Genomic DNA, 23906 nt, shown 5'->3' on the forward strand with positions numbered 1-23906 from the left:
GTAGGAGGGGCCAGTACCCTGAGGAGTCAACTGAGGCACCCAGGCTGGGGAGGGACTTCACTCTACAGCCAAGCCAGGCCTGGATCCCAGTGAACTATTCTGTGACTCAGTTTTCCTCTCTCTGTGGTGACTGTTTGTAGGCTTGATCACTGTTTGTAGGCTTGCTTCAGAGGAATGACAGGGGAAAAGGAGATAGGTGGGGATCTGACCTTCCTATCTATCCCCCCCCCCACCCCACCTCCACCGCGTCCACTTTATCTGGTCTCTTTTCGAGGAAAGGTTTCAAGGCTGTAAAAATATATACACTTGAAAGCCCCTGCACTTTCCAGCTTATCAACTGCTGGAAACATTAAGTGCTGCAGATTGTCAGGAAGTCTCCAGAGAAAAGCCAAGGAAGCCAATCAGTGTTGAAGAGGGAAGAAATCATTGCCAAACACCCCCCAGATCAGTGGAGTGGGGGGGGGGGGGGAGAGGGGGCAGCGCAAACCTTACGTGTGGCCACAGAACAAGCCAAGGAAAGGTCTTCTTTCTCTAAAGTTGTTTCCACGTTTCTGTCGCCCCCTTGGGAGGCATGACCGCTGTTTACACTGGAACTCAGTCATAAAAACAACCACGTGAGGAAAATAATGATACGAGTTAAATGTTGTATTAGACACACTCGGTCACTTACGGAGCCCGCCAGCTACCTGCCTCAACACCAGAAGGAAGAATACTATTTAGGATTTAGGGGTCACCTGCGACACATCCACTCTTCACATCCATCACTGCACGTGACAGAGAAAAGGGACAGCACAGTGGTTCTGACCACAGACTCTGGAACCAGGCTGCCTGGGTTCCAGTGAGGATTGGCTGAGTTAATCCATTGATGTGCCTAGAAAAAGCGTCTGACACACAGCAAAAGCTGTTAATCCTGACCACATCCCCTGTGACCCTGGCCACGATCTCAGCTCCGTCTCATGGCTCAGAGAGGTTAAGCTACTTTCCCCCAAGCCCTTAGCCAAGGAAGGGAGTACAGGGACCCAGATCCAGGACCGGCTGATTTTGAGCCCCCAACACATTGGCCACCCTGTGGCTCTAAAGAGCAGCCAGGCTACACGATAGAACATTCCTCAGAAAAACCTGGAAATCTTCCATGTGGCTCACCGAGCTCTCAAGGCTCACAGGGTAGCTGTAACCACCTCGGTGTGGCCTCTGCCTGCCTGGGTTCTAGAAAGTGTAGCCAGCCTGGCCCTGTCGCTGGGTAGGAGCACTGGGCTGGGCTGGAGGTGGAGGGAGGAAGTGCCCAGGAGGGTGATGACATCACCACCCAGCCCTTGAAAGATGAGCTGTTCCCTCCGCCACTCCGGCTCTGCTCTGGCAGCTCCTAGGAGGGGTGGGGACATCGGGCTGCCCTGCCGCACGGAGGGAGCCACCGAGGTGCTCCCGTGGCTCGCTCTGGACAAGGTGAGTCCTGGACAGGGGCTGGTCCAGTCGCCTCGCCGTTGCCAGGAGGACAGGAGGTCCCAGCACCAAGAGAGTCTGCAGGTGAGTGTCACAAGGGCTAAAGTTCCCTCAGGTCCGGGGGGGGGGAGTTCTTTCCCTTTCTTAGTCCTGGCAAGTCACAAGAACAGCTCCCAAACAGGAGGAATGATCTTGTTTGTTCTAGATTTGTCTTCTCCCTGAATCGAGACAGGCATGTGTGTGTTTGTGTAAACAATTTAGCGATCTGATTTCTGTAGATTCTGGGTAGCTGCCTCGGACATAAGCAGTAAGGAGCAAGCGTCGTACAGCAGGGATGGGTGTGGGGTGTAGACTCTGGAACCTGGCTTTTATCTCACAGCTGTGCTGATCATTGGCCCTGTGTGACCCCAGGCAAGTTTCTTAACCTCTCTGAGACTCAGCTTCTCTGTCTGCAAAGAACTCTACTTGCTGGCTTCCCAGGGTGGCCGGAGTTAAATCAGGCGGCAGATGGGAGAAGGTTTATAAACGCTCCCTCCTGTGCTGGTCCTGTCTGTCATGGATAAAACTGGTCATGGCTCAGAGCATGGGCTTTGCATGATTTGGAGTCACAGCTCTGCTCTCATCCCCTGGGTAACATTTTTGAGCCAACTATTTTCCCCCTCGTTTCCTGAGCATAAATATGACTTGGCAGGGTGGTTACAAAGGTAGAAATGGGCTTGTGCTTGCCTGCAAAGCCCCACGTGTGCAGTCGGTGCGCAGTCAGAGCTGCTGAGGGCAGGTGGTTCGTGAGCCTGGGTTGGGGTGGGCAATGGGCGTTGCTCTCCCAGGCAGGTTAGAATGTGCCTCCCTGAGTCACAGGCTGCCTGTGGCTCCCGCCAGCCCACAGGAAGTGGGAGCTGTGATCCAGATGTGAGATCACGGGGTCCTTTCTCTAAAGGAGAGAAGGGCTTGGCTGGGGGTGGGGTGGGCCACCCCAGAGGGTGCTGTTACATCCTCTGGAAGAAAACTATTCTATGGCCTTCTAGGCCCTGGCAGCAGTGGGGTGATGGGGAGCCTCACAGGCTCGAGGAAGGAGTTTTCTGCTTTCCCCTTGCATGCGGTAGAGAAGGCAGGCAGGTGTGGGGAACAGCCAGGAGAAGTTTGGAAAAACATCGAAAACAAGAATGACCCTGTGCTGTCCCCACAACAGGCAAAACCCTAGGGTCGTATCTCAGGTCTGCCCTAAATTCACAAAACCCCTGCAATTCTGTGCTCCAAGCCCCTCAGGGTAGGAGTGAAGAAACAGTCTCAGCACGGGGACATAACCCCAGCCAAGCCCTTTGCTCGCCATCGGGGGAAATGTCTCGGCCTCTCTAGGACTCAGGCTCTGTCATGTATACACAGGGGAAGGTTCAAATAACTGAGTCTAGGTTGGAGGAGTGGGGGGAACTAAGAGCTTTGGCTTAGACCAACTTCAGGAAGATACTGGCCAAGCAGGGACCAAGCAGGGGAAACAGCTGTGCCATGTGGTCTCTGCTAACATAATGACTGTGTCTGACCTGAAAGTTCAGAGGGGGTCAGAGGGTAACGCCAAGGACTGGTTTTCAGAATGAAAGCAGAATCTCCTCTGTGAGTTCACTGCTGCCTCCCCTGCACAGGAAACCACACTCAGCATAACGCAGGCACTTCTCGTTTTTTGCTGGATGACTGGATGGATGGATGAATGGATGAATAGATGGATGGGTGGATGAGTGGATGGATGGATGGATGGATGGATCAGTGGATGGATGGATGGAATTATGTGAGGATGGATGGATGGATGGATGGAATGATGTGAGGATGGATGGATGGATGGATGGATGGATGAGGGGATGGATGGATGGATGGATCGATGGATGACTGGATGGATGGATGGATGGATGGATAGATGGATGGATGAGTGGATGGATGAGGGGATGGATGGATGAGTGGATGGATGGATGGATGGATAGATGGATGGAAGGGAGGATGGATGAATGAATGGATGGATGGATGAGGGGATGGATGGATGGATGGATGGATGGATGGATGGATGAATGGATGGATGAGGGGATGGATGGATGGATGGATGGATCGATGGATGACTGAATGGATGGATGGATGGATGGATGGATAGATGGATGGAATTACTAAATCAAAGACACCCATCTGAAAAGGCTACATACTGTATGGTTTCAATTATATCACATTATGGAAAAGGCAAAGCCAGGGGATTGTAAAAAGAGCAGTAGTTGCCAGGGATTAGGGAGAGGTAGTGAAACTAATCTTATGATGCTGTAATGGGAGATACACGTCATTATACATTTGTCCAAACCCATAGAATATACAATGCCAAGGGAACCCTGTGGATGTTGGGTGATAATGATGTATCGGTATAGGTATTCACTGTAATAAATGCACCACTCTGGTGGGGGATGTTAATCACAGGGGAGGCTGTGCATGTGTGGGGGCAGGGAATATATGGGAAGTCTCTGTACTTTCTGCTCAATTTTTCTGTGAACCTAAAACTTCTCCCAAAATACAGTCTAGTTTTTTTTTTTTTTTTTAATTTTTTTTTTTCAACATTTATTTATTTTTGGGACAGAGAGAGACAGAGCATGAACGGCGGAGGGGCAGAGAGAGAGGGAGACACAGAATCGGAAACAGGCTCCAGGCTCTGAGCCATCAGCCCAGAGCCCGACGCGGGGCTCGAACTCACAGACTGTGAGATCGTGACCTGGCTGAAGTCGGACGCTTAACCGACTGCGCCACCCAGGCGCCCCGGGTCTAGTTTTTTTTTAAAGCACACAAAGTGTGTTGCTTTGAGGATTCAGACTACCTCAAGACCATGAGTCAAATGATCAGAACTTACTAAGATTTGACTCCCTGAGTACATCACTTCCAATGCCTACCCAGTCTAGGAATCCCCTGATCTGTGAGTATCTTTCTTAGTGCACACACTTCCAGGGATGGGGAGCTCCCTTCTTTACCAGGCAGCCCGCTCCATCTCAGGAGAGTTCTACTGTTAAAAAGACCTTTCTTAGACTGGAGTGAAACTCTTCTCCTACTGAGCGATGGGCCACTTTCTAGTTCTTGGGGCTGGACTGTCCAACTCCAGTCCTTGTAGGTCCTTTCAGAGCTAAACCTCCATAGCCTCTTAACCAAGACACATTTTCTACTGCAAACCCAAACAGTCAGCTACTTCTTTGACTCTGTCATCAAAGTGGGGATCTGTGAGGTCCTGAGGGCTAGAAAAATAGAAGCCCCGGCAAAATCGTCACAGCACAAAGCAGGGTGGAACACACATGAGTTCAAATCCCGACTGCTTCCTCCTTAGGGACGCTCTCTGAGTTTGTTTTCTCGGGTGTGCAATGGGGATAATCATTTCTATGTCTGAAGGCCATGGTGAGTTTTAACTCAGAGGGTGTTGTGAGGTGCAAACAGGTATCGGAATCACTGCAGGTGCCCACCTAGCAGAGGTGGATGGATGGATGGATGGTTGGATGGATGGATGGATGGATGGATGGATGGATGGTTGGATGGATGAATGGTTGGATGGATGGATGCATGGGTGGATGGATGCATGGGTGGATGGATGGGTGGATGGATGGTTGGGTGGATGGATGGATGGATGGATGGATGGATGGATGGTTGGATGGATGGATAGATGGATGGATGGATGGATGGATGGATGGATGGATGAATGGTTGGATGGATGGATGGGTGGGTGGATGGATGCATGGGTGGATGGTTAGATGGGTGGATGGATGGGTGGATGGATGGATGGATGGATGGATGGATGGTTGGAGGGATCAATGGTTGGATGGATGGATGGATGGATGGATGGACAGATGGATGGATGGTTGGATGGTTGGATGGATGGTTGGATGGTTGGATGGATGGATGGGTGGATGGATGGATGGATGGATGGATGGTTGGATGGATGAATGGTTGGATGGATGGATGGATGGATGGATGGATGCATGGGTGGATGGTTAGATGGGTGGATGGATGGGTGGATGGATGGATGGATGGATGGATGGATGGACCAATGGCTGGATGGATGAATGGATGGTTGGATGGATGGATGGATGGTTGGATGAATGGATGGATGGGTGGATGGATGGATGGATGGTTGGATGGATGGGTGGATAGATGGATGGATGGATGGATGGTTGGATGGATCTGGGACTATCAGAGGTGTGGTCTTTGCCCTGCTGTGGGGCCACTACATCTTGGGAGTTCCCAGGGAAAAGAGCATCCCAATACACATGTGCTCATGTTCCCAGACACCTCATCCTTGGGTGGTGACAGCAGGAGCCCTGTTGTACTTCCCTTCAGGGCCTAACCTTTAGGTTTCCACCTTCCACCACCACCAGCAGCTGCGGGCCTCCTGACTTCTGTGAAGCCCTGTCAGGTGGGGCACAGAGAGCTGGCTTCCAGACCCCAGTCCAAACTCACGAGACAGCAGAGCAACTTCAGACAAGTCACTTGGTTTCTCTGGGCCTCATGGGTCCACACTTGAAAATCAGCAGTACCTGGATGGGACACCTCGCAGGATGTCATAAACTGTAGAGTGCCTGTCACTTCTGTGGTTGTTATTGTGCTGATTTGTATCCGTGACACCGCTTCTCCTCCTCTTCCCTGCGGGTTCCCTGAGCCACTGCAGTCCAGTGTGGGCACTGCCCGATGGGGAAAGACTAAGCCACTTCCCAACGCCACTGTGCATCAGAGTCACGTGGAGCCTGGTCCCCTCCTCCCACCACCTGCAGACACCCAGGCTTTCCCCTGGGACTCCAACTCCTCACAGCTGGTGGGCTTCTTCCCACACCTGGGAGACAAACTGCCTTTGCAAAGGGCTTTCTGAGGGGAACAAACTTGAGGAGAAATCAGGCCCTGTCCACGCCACCCTCCCCAGGCCCTTTCTCTCAGTCCTAGCAGCTAAGAGACGTGGGTCCCGCAAACCGTGGGCACCTGGGACCCATCACGGTCCCCCCCGGCCTCAACTCAGGAACGGGCAGAAACCCCGTCCTGAGAACTGGGAGAGTCCAGACAGCTCCCAGCCCAGCAGCTTGGGCCTCAACTGCTAGGACTCATCATGCTGGGCCTTCCTCCCCACCCAACTGAATCCCCTCCAGGGAAAAGATAGAGCCCAGCGCGGGTTTACCTACTGCACACTGGGACACACCTGCAGGGCAAGGTGACAGCCTGATCCTGAGGGGAGGCTCTCTGGGGTCCTTCCAGAGCCCCTGCGATTGGACCTGCCTAGCATGGGCCCCGCCCCCCGGGAAGCCCAAGGGGAGCAAAGGGTGTTGCCTCCGGGTTGAACCTTGGGCAAGCCACCCCCTCTCTGGACCCCCGCTTTGCCAATTAGTAAAACAAGGGTGGCAGAAGGGGTCTCTGGGCTCTCTTCTGACCGGAAGTGTCCGGCAATGAATGGCTAGGATGCAAGGACAGGTGGGAGAGGTACAAAGGTGGGCCAGGTGGGGACAGAGGTACGGGTGCGCTCAGAGCAGGGGCAATGGCCGCGGGCAAGGTGGGTCTGCACACATCATTTGTGGCAGCCAAAGCAGTGGGAAGCAGGAGACACACGAATTGGGGTGGGTGGAGGCAATAGACTCCCAGGTCAGCGATGCCTCGCCCCTCCCTGCTCCTTCCTTCCCTGATTCCCCTCCTCCTCCTGGTTCTGAGGCCACCGCGAGGACGGAATCCTGGCTGCACTCCTCCCCAGCCGTGTCACCTGGGACCACTACTTAGCCTCTTCTAGCCTTGGTTCATTCATCTACAAATAATAATAGAACTGGAAGCCTCCTGAAAGGAGCTGGGAAGTGCCTGCTCTGTCTGGGGTCTCACCCAGGCATTAAAACAGCAGCGGGTGTCTGGCTTGTTAAATGCATGGGCGACCACGATGTGGTGCTTTGGGGATGCTCCCGTGTCCTCCTCAAACAATGAGAGGCGCCTGGGTGGCTCAGTGGGTTGAGCGTCCGACTTCAACTCAGGTCACGATCTCACCATCCATGAGTTCGAGCCCCGCATCAGACTCTGTGCTGACAGCCCGGAGCCTGGAGCCTGCTTAGGATTCTGTGTCTCCCTTCTCTCTCTGCCCCTCTCCCACTCGCTCTCTCTCTCTCTCAAAAATAAATAAACATTAAAAAAAAACCCAAAAACCAAAAAGAGGATGCCTGGAAGGAGCCTCGAGAAACCCAGAAGAGCACCTCTGGGACGGGGAGGGATCAGAGCCAGGAGGCAGGTTTCCTGGTCGCTCCACACACTTTCGTAGAAGAATTTCATAGAATTTCATGGAAATTCTTATCATGAGCATGCATATCCCTTTGCAGAAGTTTCAATATATTAAACAAAATGAAAAAGAATGCAAATAAGGAGCCAAAATCCTCCAGGTTGCCCATTTCCCACACCCTGGGTCTGTCCTACAAATGAAGGGAGGGGACAGTTCACACACTGGCACCTGTCTCCCGGAGCCAGTGCAGGGGAGAGGCAGTGAGAGGACAATTCACACGTTGGCACCTGCCTCCAGCAGCCAGTGCAGGGGAGAGGCAGCAAGGGAACAGGAGGGACCGCAGGGTGGCGGGGCAGGCGGCCCTCTGGTCCATTCTGTGACTGTTGGGGGAAGTGCGTTCACTGAGCATCTACTATGTATGGGCTCTGTGCTGGGCACTGGGATGCTGCTAGGGATCCCGAAACTGCTTGCCATACTCAAATTCGGGGAGGAGTTTTTCTAAAAAAAAAAAAAAAAAAAAAAAAAAAATTTTTTTTTTTACTTGTCTGTGCATTCCAGTCACATTAATCCCATCAAATAATCCCAGAAAGGAAAAGATGTTACAGACAAGATGACTGTGATCAATGAAATCAACTAAAGTCTGAGGTATGGCTAATAAATTGTTATAATTTTGAAGCTTAATAACTGTTTAGAAAGGATTCTTTAGATTAAAGAAAAGGCAATGATCTGGCAGGACTAAGCTGGTCCCATCTGGGAGAAAGAACTTTCTTAGACTAGCACAGAGCAGGGCTGCGGGGGACGAGGTGACCCAGAACCAGACCTAACAGCACCCTCCTGGCTCGTGGGGCCCGCACCTGGGTAGGCTCAGCCAGCATCCTGGGAGATCAGACTCTGCAGAGACAGTAAGAGGCATCTGGCCATCAGAAGCCATTAAGCCCTGGAATCCCCTGAGGATGGCCTCTGGCCTCCTTGAGAAAATGTGTTCCAAGGAGACCTCTTTGTCACTACAGACAGATTTGGGACTTTCGAGGCTTCTTCCCCTATGGGCCTCACCGTGCAAGCCAGCACCCACGTCCTAAAGGCTCTGGGACACGGATGGGACTTCACTTCTCAGCTCAGCAGTCCCGAGCCTCAGGCCCCTTCCCCAAGGGAAGAGGGTCCTTTCCCAGGGGGGCCCATGGCAGCCATTCATAGACCTACGACTCTCTGCAAAGTCAGCTCCTTTGACGGTCTATCTGGTCGCTGAGAGCAGGCTTCTCAGCAGGTAGCCCCCGGCCACTACAGCCCCTGGGCAGGGGTGGGGTGAGGGGGACACTGGCCTGCCGGCCCGCAGCCCAGCATTCTGACCCAGGCTTGGCCGATTGTTTGCTGAGATACGAAGGGCAAGTCCCGGCCTTCTCTGAGCCTCTCCTCTCTCCCCTGCACCATGGGAGCCTGTCCACAGCCGTCATGCTGCCGATAGAGCAGGGTGGTGCGTGCAGGTGCCCACACAACGCCAGGACTCCTCTTGTCCCGGCCTCCCCGAGCCACTTACTGACATCGCTCTGGGCTCCGCAGCTCAGACACCTGCCCACGAGGCACGCAGAGCCTGGTGGGAGAGAGAGTCAAGGGCCCAAGAAACTCTGACACTGCACTTTGCTTCTGTGACCCCCGGTGGCATCCCCAGAGGATGCTGGACAGTCACACACATGGCTTATTTCCAAGCATCCCAAATCCAGTGCGAAATGGCGAGGTCTCCTCTCTTCCGGTCCTGGGCCTCTGTTGTCACCCGCTGACACACACACACACACACACACACACACAGACCACACACATGCACACACGCACACTGACTCTCTGCTGCCTCTTCGGCCCCCCCATCCAACTTGTGACACGTCACTGAAGTCTGAGTCGCCTTTGTGGGCAGTGTTCAGTTCCTTTCCCATGAGGGTCCAAGACCCAAGCTAAGTGGAAGGTACGACTAACTGGGAAAAGAGGTGGCAGTGGGGTAGACTGGGCCATTACTCAAGCCACAAGTATATCTCGGCCCCACGCCTGGGCTCCCTTGCCACCTAGAACTGCCTTAAGTATTCCTCCCGGTAAACCCACTAAGCAGGAATGGTATAACCACTGGAGAGTCAAGGAAATGTCTCCGGAGGCAAAACAGAGCTAGTCAGAGGCCAAGCTAGGCTGGGCTGGGCTGGTTCTTCCCGTGAGGACATCACGCCTCCCTGCCTAGGCAAGGGCGTGAGGAGAGGGACCCCACTGTGGGTGCTTCCCACAGCGGGACATAATACTGGAAGCCTCAGCTGGGCGCTAACAGCCCCGACGGGGACACCTCGCATGTCCCTGGCCCTGGACACGTGTTTACTGTAAGAATAAGTACCAGCCATGGGGATTTTCCTTGCAAGAGACCTGGGGAACTTCTCCCGAGAGTCTGTTCGGACTACGGGGGCTGTGGCTGAAGGGGCAGAGGGGGGGCCACCAAGGGTATTCACCGCACAGAACCGCCCTTGGATCTGGCGGGGACGTTGGAAGTGACTATTATTCCTGAAGCAGAAAATGGAGCTGAGGCTTAATGAGTGTGAGGAGTGATCCGCTGGGTTCTCACCACAACCCACACGCTGGCGACAAAGCGCCGTGTCCTACAAGTGGGGGGACCCAGACCCAGAGAAGGGGGCCCCCGAATCGACGTCCCACTATGAGTAAATGTCGGAGCTGGGATCTGAATGCCACCAGTGAGACTCTGTCATCCAAGGTCTTTCATTACACAGCTCTGTTATCTCACAGGTCAGAGCTGACCTGCCCTAGGGTGACGAGTTGAGGCAGCTGAATAAACCAGGGGGGGGGGGGGGAAGCGGAGGCAACACACAGAGGAAGGAAAAGCAGGCTGCTTTCAGGTCTTCTGCAAATACACCAGACCCCAACAGAGGAACATCTACACACTGAGGAGGGAAACAGACTGTGGTACTGAATGGTCCTCCCTGAGCAAAGGCAGCAGACCGACAGGCTCACGTCTAAAAGGGCTCACAAAACACGCCATCTCTGCCACCGTCGTGAAAAAAAAAATCACTCAAAGCCGTAACCCAGGCAACAGAGGCACGAGTCAAAATCAAGAACACAGATCAGGAAGGGATTTGCTTCTGCCTTTTCCTTTTGTTTCCTGGGGACCCCAAATTCAGGAAATCGGTCTGAGCCCTTGACATTGAGAGGCTTGTGCCCGGCAGGAAACCGCATCTTTCTAGGACGGCCCTCCCCGTCCCCAGTACTCATCTGGGTACTTTTCCTTGGGTTTTAGAAGCCTGCTGAATCCACCTGCTTGGAGCTGGTGGTTGGGTAAACAGGAAACCACTGAAGAAACAGTTCATAAATACTTTAAACATGTCATTTAAAATGAAAAACATGATTGCGTATTTATTTACCAGTTTTTATGTAAGCAAGTCTTTCGCTTTGAACGCAAGTTGACTGATTATCTTCCCTACATATAAGCTAGCCCATGATTCATTCCCTATGTTTTTTAAATAGGAGAAAACATTCGGTTTATTCAAATATCTTGGTTACAAAAGTAATATATATTCTTCATAGAAAAATTGGAGGCTACTACAAAGAATAAAGAAAACACAAAAGCAACCCAGGATCCCAGGCTCAAAGGCAAACACCATTAGTTAATAATTTGGTGTCTTGCCTTTCAGATTTTTTTCCTATTGTGTTGTGTATATAATTTATGTTCTGCTTTTTCTCCTGCTTGACATGATGTCAGAAATATTCTCTCTCTTCTTTTGGCAAAGGCTTTGGAGCACAATTTTTACCATATATAACCAATTTCCCAATCCTAAGTGTTTCAGTTTTTCTTTTTTTTTCCTCTTCTAAATGCTGATCAACATCTCTGTTTTCCTGTCCTTTGATCATTTTCAGAAATACCAAGCAAAACAGGAAGGGAATCAGGTTCTTGATGTGTTTCAGCAAACTATCCAAAAATTGGATTTCCTGGAGACAGGTGTAGGAACCTGCCTGACCCTATTCAGAGAAGATACCCAGGCCACACCTGCCTGCCTTTCTCAGTCTGAGACCGGCCCATTGAACACTGCTTTGATGCCCGTTGCTTTTATGTTGGATTGGCCCTGAGGGGTGCCTACAGAAATTGGAGCCAGGGAGCCAGAGACTGAAGACAAGGGATCTGGTATCTCATCAATGCAAACTCCTACTAATAGCAATCCCTGCTGAGAACCTGTTAAAAACCAAACCCCTTTCCCCAGTGAGGAAACTGAGTCTCAGAGAGGCTACGGGACTTGGCAGTAAGCAGGCACACAGAACCGTGGCCCCCTTTTCCCCTGTGGCAGGCTTCAGAGTAGACTGTGTGGGAAGGTGAGCATTTTGGGTGCGGCCCGTGCCTGGCACGGACTCACAGTGGGCCAGGCAGGGCATCTCAGAGGCTTTTGTTTCTAGTTCCCCAACCGTGAAATACAAGGGGCCTAGGCAAGCTCGTGCGCGTCAGGGTCTGCGAAGGTATTAGAGCCCTGGGCGAGTCTGCAAGACCCCTAGTCGGCTGAGCTGTAAACCTTCCTCGGCAGGGTTACCTGAAGAGATAACAGCGGTCTTGTGTTCGACCCCCTTCTCCACCGCACCCACGCCACAAGAAGGAGGCAGCCTGGTGGGGCAGAGTAAGTGAGGACGTTGGTTTAAGGCCATACTCTGCACTTCACAGCTGGGTGGTCTTCCAGGGGGTGGTGACCTCTCTGAAGTTCGTCTTGCACCCAGAAGTCGGGTGCTGTCATAGCCAGCATAACCGTCTCGCGGTGCTGCTTGGAGAAGTCGGGGAGATCAGGTCTGTGAATCACGTGACACAGAGTTGACAGCTCTCATCCCTCCTCACGGATGGATTGAACCTAAGGGTCTCAAAACAGAAAGGCCAAGGGCGAACAGGGCAGCGGCTTTGGATCGGGCGGCCATAAGCAGTCCTGGGGCCTCGACCTGTAGAGTTCAAGAAATCGTGGTCCAAATACACCAGAAACACTGCCCAGACTCTACTAGAACACCTCCAGTAACAGGAAAAGCATTGCAATTCGGCAAAGCCTCTGTCAGCTGCTACCCTGCCTGCCAGGATCGGGGATTCAGAGAAGCAAGGACCCTGTCCTATGCTCCAGGGACTGGCAATATGGCAGTCGGGATGGCCGTAAAGGTGCAAAGAGAAAGAAAAGACTGTGTGTGTGTGTGTGTGTGTGTATGGTGGGGAGGGGGGTAATCTGAGCCTGTTTTGTTGTTTATCAAAATGAGGACAATCCTACGAGCCCCACCCTCCTTACAGGACTGAGGGAAACCCAGGTACACGGGGGCACTTTGGCACAGAGTCCCAGGCCTGGCTTGGCCACCAAACTCCTGAGGCTCAGTTTCCTCACCTGTAAAATGGGGCTATCCGTGCCCACTCAGAGTCGTTCCGAGGATCAAGTGAGTTAACGCTGCTTCTGCGCTCAGAACGCAGCGGGCGCACGGCAGATGCTACACACGTTTGCTGCCGATGTCACCTTCCGCGTCACCTTCGTCACCTTCGTCGTCATTCGTCCTTCCGTCAAATATTTCCCAAGCACCGGCCCCGGGGCCAGGGCCGGTGGAGGGGAAGTCAGAGGCGTCTCACGCGGTTCCAGCACACCCGGCCTGGCAGGGAGAGAGACAGTCGGGGCGGCTGTGGACACAGAGTGAGCTCAGACATAATGGGAGCACAGGGGCTGGGAGCCTCACTGCAGGGAGAGCTCAGCCGGGGCCCCAGGAGGCCTCCTGGAGGAGGGGGTATGAAGCTGAATGTGAAGGATAACAGGAGTTGGAAGGGCTCCTCGCGGAGCGGGAATGGGCAGAAGGCAGGGGTACACCTCTGCCCAGGGCGTGCGCCGATGGTTACATGCTTAGGAAATTTGTGAGCTCGTTGAGCATCACATCGCGCTTGAAATCAACCATGGCAGGAATCAACTCACCACCACGACAATCTCCAAAGGCTACACATGAGGCCTTTCTCTCCCCGAGAGCCTGTTAACTTTTGCTGGCACACCACCACCTCTGGCTCCTCTCCGTTGGCTGAACAAGCCACCCTCGTCCGGACAGATGTCCCAAGGGCTAAGGGGCGGGATGGCTCTTCCTCCTGCAGGAGGTCCTGGGCAAGATCAAGTGAGCGGCGGGAGTGTTTACTGAGAAAGTGCTCACTGGGATTCTACCCCACGCCAGGGCCTGGGGTTGGGGGGTGGGGCGTGAATCGGGCCCTGGGGGGATTTTTCTCAGGCACCAACTTCCCACACCAGGACAGACCCAGAGGGAGGCTGTAAATCGGTGACAGAAGGCAGACAGGGCAGGAAGCTGACAGAGCTTTGCACCAAGAGAAGCAGCGACATGGACAAAGGCAGAAAACCTCAAGAGCTTCTTTTATTCACGTCTGGCTTCTGAGGAGGTGAAGGATCACCTAGATCCGCAGGTGGAGGGACCACACAGGACGCACCCTCCACGCTACGAGCCCCTTCAAGGCCACTGACCCATCCTGCTCACCACACTCCACCCCCTCCGGAGCCCACTCCGCCCTGCATCTCCCCTCCCACATCTCCCCCTCCCACCATCGCCCTCCTGCCCCACCTCCTCCATCTCTGCTGCCTGGCTGCCTCAGCCCCCTGACTCTCTGCCTCCGGATTAAGGGAACCCCTCGAGCCGTCCAGATGACGGTGCCAGTCACACCCCAACAACACCATGCTTTGGCCGTCCGGGCATCCCAGCCGAAAAGCCAGGAAGATGAGATCTATGCATGAAAGCGGTATGGGGGAGATCACCTGGTGGGACTGCTGCGGGCCAAAGCCTCAGGTGATGGCCTCCTCCAGGAAGCCACCTGTGCCCCGCACCCTTGGGTGTACTCCAACCAGCTGGGAGCTACCGAGGGCACCTGCTGGCTCTAGTTTACCATTAGAGTGGCACCATAAAGAGAGACAGCGCAGCAAGGCACCGGGGTTCAAATCCTGGCTCCACTAGGCACCAGCTGTGTGACTCTGGCCTCTGCTTTCTCATCTGTGAAATGGGACCAGTAGACCTCCATCCAAGGTGGTGGCGGATTTCCTGGCCAACTCTTGATTTTAGCTCAGGTCATGATCCCAGGGTCATGGGATCCAGCCCCGTGTCAGGCTCCCTGCTAATCATTCTCTCTCCCTCTGCCCTTCTCCCCAACTTGTGCTCTCTCTCTCAAATAACACACACACACACACACACACACACACACACACACTGTTACGATTAATTTAGCCTGCTTCTTTTTCCTTTTTTTTTTAAATGTGACTACTAGAAAATTTACATTACTTTATGTTTCACATTAAATCTCCACTAGACAGCACCACTCTAGGCTGTGGGAAACTCTAGCACTAACAGCCAGGTTTCACGAACAAGCGAACTGAAAGGAAGAAAACAGAGTGAGAGATGCCAGGGAAACCTTTAAATTAAAAGAAACGTAAGAGACACATCAACCAACCCAATGTGACAAATAATTCGGGTTCTGATTCAAGAAAATAGCCCTGGGGAGCCTGGCTGGCTCAGCCGGAGGGGCATACGACTCCTGATCTCGGGGTTGTGAGTTTGGGCCCCACGTTGGGCATGGAGCCTACTTAAAAAAAGAGAGAGAGAAAGAAAAAATAACTTGGGAAAAAATATGAAATCGTGAGACCATCAGAAATTGGAACACCGCCTGGAGAGTTGATGCTAGTAAGGAATTACTGTTGATTTCTGGTAGATGTGATCATGGATGCACAGTTAAGCTTCTTGAAAAGAGTCCTTATGTGTTAGAAACACCCTGAGGTAGTCACGGAACAGATAGGCACGTGAGATTTGCTTGAAAACTTACAGGAAGGGTCCGGTAGGTTTTGGTGTGGAAGACACAAGAGTGACCGTGAATTGGCAATTACTGAAGCCGGGTGATGGGCACAGAGATTCATGATGGGAGCCTGTCGGCTTGTGTAGATCTTCAAAACTTGCCATAAGGGGCGCCGGGGTGGCTCAGTCGGTTAAGCGTCTGACTTCGGCTCAGTCACCATCTCGAGGTCCGTGAGTTCAAGCCCCATGTGGGGCTCTGTGCTGACAGCTGGGAGCCTGGAGCCTGCTTCGGATTCTGTGTCTCCTTCTCTCTCTGCCTTTGCCCCGCTCGTGTGCACGTGCTTGCACTTGCTCTCTCTCTCTCTCTCTCTCTCTCTCTCAAAAGTAAATAAATATTAAAAAAATTTTTTTTAATTAAAAAAAAACTTGCCATAAGAATAAGCTAAAAAACGAAAACAAAAACACAAACCAGGGGCTCTGCCTAGGTTCAGATCCCGGCTAGCCATGCCTCAGTTTGCTCATCTGTGAAATAGGGACAGAACAATGGTCCCTACACTGCAGAGATGTGCAAAGAAAATAGATTTGTTTTGCAGGTGCTTTACACCCTGTCACTGGCCTTCACACTACCTTTTTATGGGAAGCTATTCCCAGTTACCCAAGGGGCCAGGGCTCCTGCCACAGGTCATCAGCCAGACAAACCCAAGACACGCCCGGGGTTTCCCTGCATCCCGAGTCCCAGCATGCTATCCTTACCTGTGCTGGGGACCCGGGGCCAGCTTTTCCCATTCCTCTCTGCTTCTCTGGCCTTGGGAGACTCAAGGCCAGTTCCTTTGCAGATCCACACTAAGAAACACGGCCCCCTTCCACTCCTTTCTGGACAAGGTGTGACACGGGCAGAACTTGGAGCTCTGGAATTCTCAGCGCGGACTCCCTGGGTTCCAGTGGGCTCCACCTTCCAAAGCAGAGTTGGGCCGAGGGCCATAGTCACGGGGCTGGGCAAGGCTCGGGCTTGCCTGTGGCTGTCGTGTCTTGGGCAGGCCTGGCCCAGGATCCTCAGAGGCTTCAGGGAGGCCGGGAGAAGGGGAACTTGCTAAGACTGGCTCATTCCATCCATCTCCATACGAGCCTTTGGATGCCAGCAAGTGGGGAGATGAGCCCCCGAGACTGCAGGGTGCTAATCCACTGCCTCTGTTTCCCCGTGGTAGCTCATTTCCTTTAGGGACACGGTTGTACAGAGGTCTCCAGAATCATCTATGACAACCCCTCATCGTAATCGTGGAAACGAAGTCCCAGAGATGTCACAGCGTCTATCCCAGGGCACACCTGGTGCTCAGTGACAGAGACAGGAGACGGTCCTCGAAGGACGGCACTAGGCTGTGGCTTGATGTCCAAGTTCATTTGATCCTGCCCCGCCGTGTCTGTGCTCGTCGCCAACTATATCTCACACCGAACATGACAAACAAATGGGGAATAGGAGTCTGTTGAATGGGGGAGCCCGGGTGGGGAGTCCGGGGGGCTCAGTCGGTTAAGCATCGGGCTTCAGCTGAGTCGTGATTGTGCAGTTCATGAGTTCGAGCTCCGCATCGGGCTCTGTGCTGACAGCTCAGAGCCTGGAGCCTGCTTTGGATTCTGGGTCTCCCTCTCTTTGCCCCTCCCCTGCTCATGCAATGTCTCTCTCTCTCTCTCTCTCTCTCTCTCTCTCTCTCTCTCCCTCTGAAAGATAAATAAACATTAAAACAATTTTTTTTTAAAAAGTTTGTTGAATGAAGCCCCCTCCCAGGAAGCAAATGGGCAATAGTAGAGGTCCCTTCAGAGACCAGATCTCAGAGGCTACAGCGTGGCAGGAAGGGACAAAACTCTGCGTGCCCCAAACTGCGTGTTCTCCACTGTTCCTCTTGCACGCACCTTGGACAGGACCCGAACCACTTCGTGCCACGAAGTGTCGTTTTTTTTTTTTCTCTCTTCAGCTGGCTCCAAGTCTCCGTTTATTACGTCATCACCCCCCGCATTTTGTAAACTGGCTTCCTGGGAAGACGGTCCCAGTACGGACACCCTTGCACGTGGCAGGGGGGCCAGGCCAGCAGCCAGTTTGGCAAAGGCGCCCCCCCCCCCGGCCTCCGCCCTCTCCTGCCACCCCAGCAGGGCCATGCCCCCCCGCCACCCGGGGGCCACCAGGACCCTCAGGGAGCTTGAGCGTCTGTGGAAGAAATGAACGTTCTTCAGCATACCCAAGCCTGGGCCTGTCCTGAAGGATTGCTTTTCTGGAAAACACACTCCCTGTGGACGCACAGCCTTCCTGTTTTGCAAGGCTCTATTGCAAGGATTTCTATTTCCCCCCATTATAAATTCTTGACCTGCTTGTGACAGAAACCCTGGAACCTATAGGAAAGTGGAAAGGACATCTTTATAATCGCACAAAGGTGCTGCTCTCAGGTTTGGTGTAAGCCATCCACACCTGCGTGGGCTAGGGGTATGAGGTTTTGTGGGGGTTTTTTTATTTTTAAAAAATGTTTATTTATTTATTTTGAGAGAGAGAGAGAGAGAGAGAGAGCAGGAGAGGGGCAGAGAGAGAGGGAGAGAGAGAATCCCAAGCAGGTTCCACACTCAGCGCAGAGCCTGAAGCGGGGCTCGATCTCAGGACCGTGAGATCGGGACCTGAGTCAAAATCAAGAGTCGGATGCTTCACTAACTGAGCCACCCAGGCGCCCTGAGTCGGGGTTTTTTAACGTGTTCACAATCAGACAGTGTTAGCACACAGCTCTTTCTTTTGCATAGGACAGGGGCGGCTGTGGAATTAAAAAAAAAAAAAAAAAGAACAGGGGCCTGGGTGCCAGGATTCCAGAATTCCAGGATTCCAGGACCTGGTTTCAAAGTTGAGCTCTGCCACCAGCCGGCTGTGCGTCCTGGGGGAACGCCCGCCATCCCCGGGTCTCTGTGTCCGTTTCTATGACGTGAGGGAGTCCGATGAAATAGTGTTCAAAAGCCCTTCTCACCCTAGTTTTCCAGGATCTTGTCAGGTTAACCTAGAAAGAGTTTCCGGGGGCAGAAGGAAGTAGGAAGGAGGAATATCCCCGGTACAAGAATCCCATTCTTCAATTAAGACAGGTCCTCGGGCTCTGTCCCCAATGGCCCCAGTCTTGTAAATGCCTCCAGACCCCCAGGTCGCCTTTGGCCTGTACCAAACCCCTAAATAACGGCCACTCCAGCAGGAGACAGGCAAGGACTTGGGTCTTGTCATAGGCTGGCACTTATTTGCTGTGTCGCTTTAAACATCTCATCGCCTCTCTGGGCCTCCGTTTTCCCTTCTGTAAAAGGGATGGTGGGAATAGTGGAGCATTTTCATGAAAGCAAAATTCTTTCCTCCAAGAAAATTGTTGGCAGCAACCTGATACAGGGCACAGAGGAAGGGCACACTGACATTCATGGAGCACCGCACACAGGTCACACGTTGTCGGGAGCACTTCGCTTTCATCATCCTCCTTATCTTCACAGCAAACCCACAAAATAGGCGCTATGAACATCCCCATTTGATGGATGAAAACACCGAGGTCTGGTGGGGTTCGGCGGCTTGTCCAAGGTTATACACGGCTAGTCCGTGTTGGAGCTGGGATTCTGACCTGGTTGGATCTCAGTTATGAAACCCCGGTCCCTTGTCTTTCCAACCCTTTGGGGACATCTCCAGGGACTCAGCCCATGCTCCTCCACATTCACACACACACACACACACACACACACACACACACGGTGCCCATTCCTCTGAGCCCATCCATCAAGCTCCCCACTACATCCCCAAAGCGGGGTCCCAGGGACTGCCGACTTCCCAGGCCCCATGCAGCCAGCTGAGCGGTCCGCACCATCCCCACAGGCCACAGCCACCTGCACAGGGCACCCAGACGGGGGTGGGCAGCCCCAGCAAAGGCAAGGAGGTGGGTGCATACATAGGGAACGTCCTTGGAGATAAGGAGAGGGGTGACAGTGGCTGGGGCATGTTAACCTTAAAAATAAGACTGTCATTTCTTTTACCAGAAACAAATGGTTTATTTGAGAGTAACAGAATCACAACGTGAAACACATAACTACAGCGAAGCCACGGACAAGCCTGGAGAACAGACTAAGGCCCTTTTTCCAGAGGGAAGGGGGACAAGTCAGGAGGGCTGTTATAAACAAAAAGCCCATTGGAGGAAACTGGGAGTTGGAAGTATAGAGGCTTCTCATTGGCTGAGCTGCGTCTATCTCTCATTGGCTGGGCTGTTGCTGAGCGAGGAGACAATCTTCCTTCTTTCCCCCTGGGGCTGTAAAGGGGAAGCCCGAGATTCCTTCTGCTGGGATTGCGTGTTTTCTGCTGGGGCTGTGGAGGGCTGCTGGGAGCAGCACTGAAGGTCTGCCTGCTGGCCTCCCGACCCCATTTTAAATGAGGTTTCTTTTCCTTCACTTGGCACAGGGAAAATCTAGCACATGAAAAGGGATTGGAATAAAGGAATGGTTTCGTAACTAACACTAAGCAAATACAGTGACTTGATATGATATTCCATGTAAAATCATGGGAGAAGAAAGGATGCTTGCATGTGGATGTGCGTAGGGATAGAACTCTGGGAGTTTTGAACACAAATGCTCTTGACTGGTTATGTTATCTTGTAAAACAATTAGGGAGGGTTTTTTTTTTTTTTTTAAGGGGAAGGATTGGTGTTAGAATGTCCAATGAGGTTTCCCATTAAAACTCCAAACCCCAGGGGTGCCTGGGTGGCTCAGTTGGTTAAGCATCTGGCACTTGATTTCAGCTCAGGTCATGATCTCAGGGTCAATGGGATCGAGCCCTCAGGGCTCTTCCTTGACAGCTTGGAGCCTTCTTGGGACTCTCTCTCCCTCTCTCTGCCCCTCCCCTGCTTGTGCTCTCTCTCTATCAAAAATAAATAGTTTGGGGCGCCTAGGTGGCTCAGTTGGTTAAGCATCTGACTTCGGCTCAGGTCATGATCTCACAGCTCGTGGGTTCGAGCCCCACGTCGGGCTCTGCTGACAGCTCAGAACCTGGAGCCTGCTTCGGATTCTGTGTCTCCCTCTCTCTCTCTTTCTGCCCCTCCCCCATTCATGCGCTGTCTCTCCCTCTCTCTCTCTCTCAAAATAAATAAACGTTAAAAAAATGTTTTTAATAAATAAACTTAAAAACAAAAAACAAAAAAACCCTCCAAAAACCAATGTGGGGAAAAGAGTCAAAACAAGTTGAACGGAAGAACCTTCCATAATAAGGAGGCAAAGCATAAAGACTGAGCCAGCCCTGGGGTATCTGAGGGCGGGCAGAGTTGGGTGAGTGCACCCTACCCTGTGAGGCAGAAAGCATGTGGGTGAGGGGCTCTTCTCCTCTTAGATTCTCTATACATGTTTCCAAAACATTCCAGGCCCGTAAAGTGTCCAAATGCCGGAAGGGCCCACGTGATTGGGTTGGATCTTCCGATTCAGCTCTCTAGGAGTTCCTGGAATGGGGGAGGACTTCCCAGAACCCCATCCTTCCCCGTAGTCAGGTATGGCCTTTTTTTAGGGACAAAGAGAAAAAAAAAGTCCTTTGGAAATTCTGTGGCCAGGCCACGCTTTTTCCCCGCTGCCGAGGCCCATACGGTGCATGAGCCCACCTCCTCCCCCAGCCCCCCAGTATTTACTGTGGCCTGAAGTTTCCCTGGGTGCTTATCTGTAAGCCGCATCCTTACCCGGCACTCATGTAGATCCAATTCTAGAGGAAAGCATTTGTTCTGGAGATGTGTCTGGCAGAGGGCTCTAAGATGTGATTCAAGAGACCTCGGTTCTTTCCAGCTCTGGCCTGGACTCCAAAGGGCTGGGTGGTCTGAGACATTCCACTTCTTCCTGGAGCAAGTGGTGTTGGAGAGACTGGGATGTGCAGATCGGTGCAGGCAGGGCGGAGGGGGCGGGGTGGAGGGGGAGGGCCCTTCCCACTCGGGGTGCTGAGTATAATGGGGTAGAGGGCCACACACACACACACACACACGCACACCTTTTGTTCAGATGGAAGATAGAACTACAATCTCAAGTGTTCCCCCCAGACCCGCGGGGCCGGCGATGTCCCAGTGACACCCTCATCATCTCTCCACCCAGCTCTGGGATCAGTGTCCGAAAACCTAGGCTGGGTCTGTGAGCGGGAGAGCAGGCCCCACGGAAGGGTCCCCTCCGAAATCCCATGCCTCCTGTGCTGTGGCCGAAGCAGAGCAGCCCTCCCACAGGGGCGGGAAGGGCAGCTCACATTCTGGAACACGTTGACCGCATGCTCTGTGCCTGTTCAAGCACCGACTCATCCGCTGCTCACCGCGGCCCTGCGAGGTGGGGGCTATTTTTACACTAAGCCCCAAATGACAAGCCCAGCAGAGGGGGACCCAGTTCAGATGCCGGAAGCCTCTGGCTGCCGCGCTGGGCCCCCTGGCTGGCGACACAAGTTTCTAGGGTGCTTTGGGGTTGTTTCCCCCCAGTTCGGTCACTCCCCCTGCGGGCTCTGCAATACTATTGCCACCTGTCCAGCTACTTCTTTAATAGACTTACTTCTGAACGGTCACTTCACGTGGCCACCTTCTTCCTAAACGGAAAACGAGTGTCATCTGTCATAACAACAACCTGTGACAAATAAATACAATGGCCTGCCGTATAAAAGCCCCGCTACTAAAGTCAGACGAGATTCAGGCACGAGGCCCGCCCTCTTCGGTGAAAGCAAATCCCACAGGGGTGTTGAAAACGCACCAACAGGGCTGGGACGGCCCCGGTGGGAAGAGTGACCACACAATACGGGGTTATTTGCCATTCAGCCCTCAACCCTCGCTTCGGGCAACAGCTCCCTGCTTCAGCACGCAGCCACAAAACGCTGCCACAAAACGCAGCCACGGCTGGGATCCCAGGTTGGGGGGCCCACACAAGGCGAGATTTGGCCCTTGAGGAAGTGGCACTGTGTGTTTTGTGGCGGCTGCAGCCTCAGAGCCCCCCAGACACAAACCAAAACCGGATCCCTCTGAGACTCCGGTGGAATTTACTCCTGGCAGAACCGACGGCCAGTGTCGATGTGACTCAACGAAGGGAGATCTTTTTTAAAGCAAGTCCTTCTTGGACAGGATTCTGAGGCAGATGAACAAGGGAATCAGAATGTTGGAAGCTTCCTTCTGAACATCAGTGTGAGCAACGAGGGGGGAGCCCAGCCGCAGGGTCACCCCCCCCTCCTCTTTTACCTCTACTCCAGCCAGGAGGGTCAGTCTGCGGGGGGACTGACCAGGACATCGAGGCCCAGGGGGGGCAAGGGGGCTCGTTCAGGGTCACAAGGAGAGTGCCGCACGCCTGGCCACCGCCCCCCCCCCCCGCTCCCCCCTCCCCGTGCCAGCTTGAGCTGCGCCAAGCCCTCTCCCACATTCCTTCCGATCGCTCTCGGACATCAGATTTTCTAATCCCAGGGCCTATTCGACAGGGTCCCGGGAGGAAAGAGAAGGCACATTCACACTGGGTAATATTGAGGTGTTTTTGACAGAGGGTCTATTTTCGGAGTGTGGACGGCGTGTGGGGGTGCCGGCAGGGCACCAGAGCCAGCACAGCCAAGGTCCTGGCACGGGTCACCCCCTCCCTCTCAGAGAACTGAACAGGACCAGGTGGCAGTCTCCAGAATCCCGGCCAGCGAGGTGGGAAGGGCCCCTGATAGGAGCTGTGAGCTCAGCCCCTGGAGGCCCTGAGGCAGAGAACTGGGAGCCCACGCCCCAGCTGATGCCCCATGTACTTCCTCCCTCCCTGCCCTGCTGGTGCTCCCACTGGCCAAGCCCAAAGGAAGCCAGCCCTGCTGAGGTTCCTGGGTGGGTGGGGGTGGGGGGGCTTGCAGGGAGAGTGGCCTGGAGCTGCCTGCGGCTCCCACAGGCAGAATCCTCCTGGGGATGCCTCCGCCAGCAGAGGCAGAGAAGCAACTGGCATCTACAATTTCTCCAGACTTGAAACCCCCTCTCCAGAGGGCTGCAGAGAAACTCCCGGCTTTGTTTTCAAAATGAGAGCAATGTTTACAGCCATTAGCCAGCAATTAGGATCAGCCGGCCAGATCCGGGAACACCCAACTCCCAGGGGCCACGAGGAAACACTGGGCACTCCCCAGGGTGACTGAGCTGAACCCTCCCCCCCCCCCGCCCCCGCCCGCAGTCACCTGTGCAGTTGTCACTGTCTGGGTGGAATTGGGGGGCCTGGGACAGACTGAAGTCCCTCAGCAGGAGAGGGGAGCCCCATGGGGCAGGGGAAGCTCACCTTGCTTTCCCCCGCCCCCCCCCCATCTCAATAAGGGTCCTGGAGGAATGAATGATTCAAACACATGGCCTCTGCCCTCCGCTTTCCAGGGACCAGGGAGGCCCTCCCCAAAAGGCAATCTACTAGACCTTTCTTCCCTTGCCCCAGACCCCTTCCATCCCTGAAG

At 53.4% G+C, this 23906-nt stretch overlaps 1 protein-coding gene across 3 annotated transcripts in view; it reads left to right on the plus strand.

Moving 5' to 3' along the window:
• Positions 1 to 1344: 1344 nt before the first annotated feature.
• The window catches only part of BDKRB2 (bradykinin receptor B2), a 30746-nt gene continuing 8184 nt past the window's right edge, over positions 1345 to 23906 (plus strand). The window contains exon 1 of one of the 3 annotated variants that reach the window (XM_047864268.1): positions 1345 to 1443. The gene's annotated coding sequence lies outside the window, so the exon portion shown is untranslated. Of the gene's footprint in view, positions 1525 to 23906 lie in introns of all 3 variants that reach the window. The other 2 variants (XM_047864266.1, XM_047864265.1) reach the window with 2 other exon arrangements.

This window comes from Prionailurus viverrinus, chromosome B3 (assembly GCF_022837055.1).
Source record: "Prionailurus viverrinus isolate Anna chromosome B3, UM_Priviv_1.0, whole genome shotgun sequence".
In the NCBI taxonomy this organism is placed as follows: domain Eukaryota; kingdom Metazoa; phylum Chordata; class Mammalia; order Carnivora; family Felidae; genus Prionailurus; species Prionailurus viverrinus.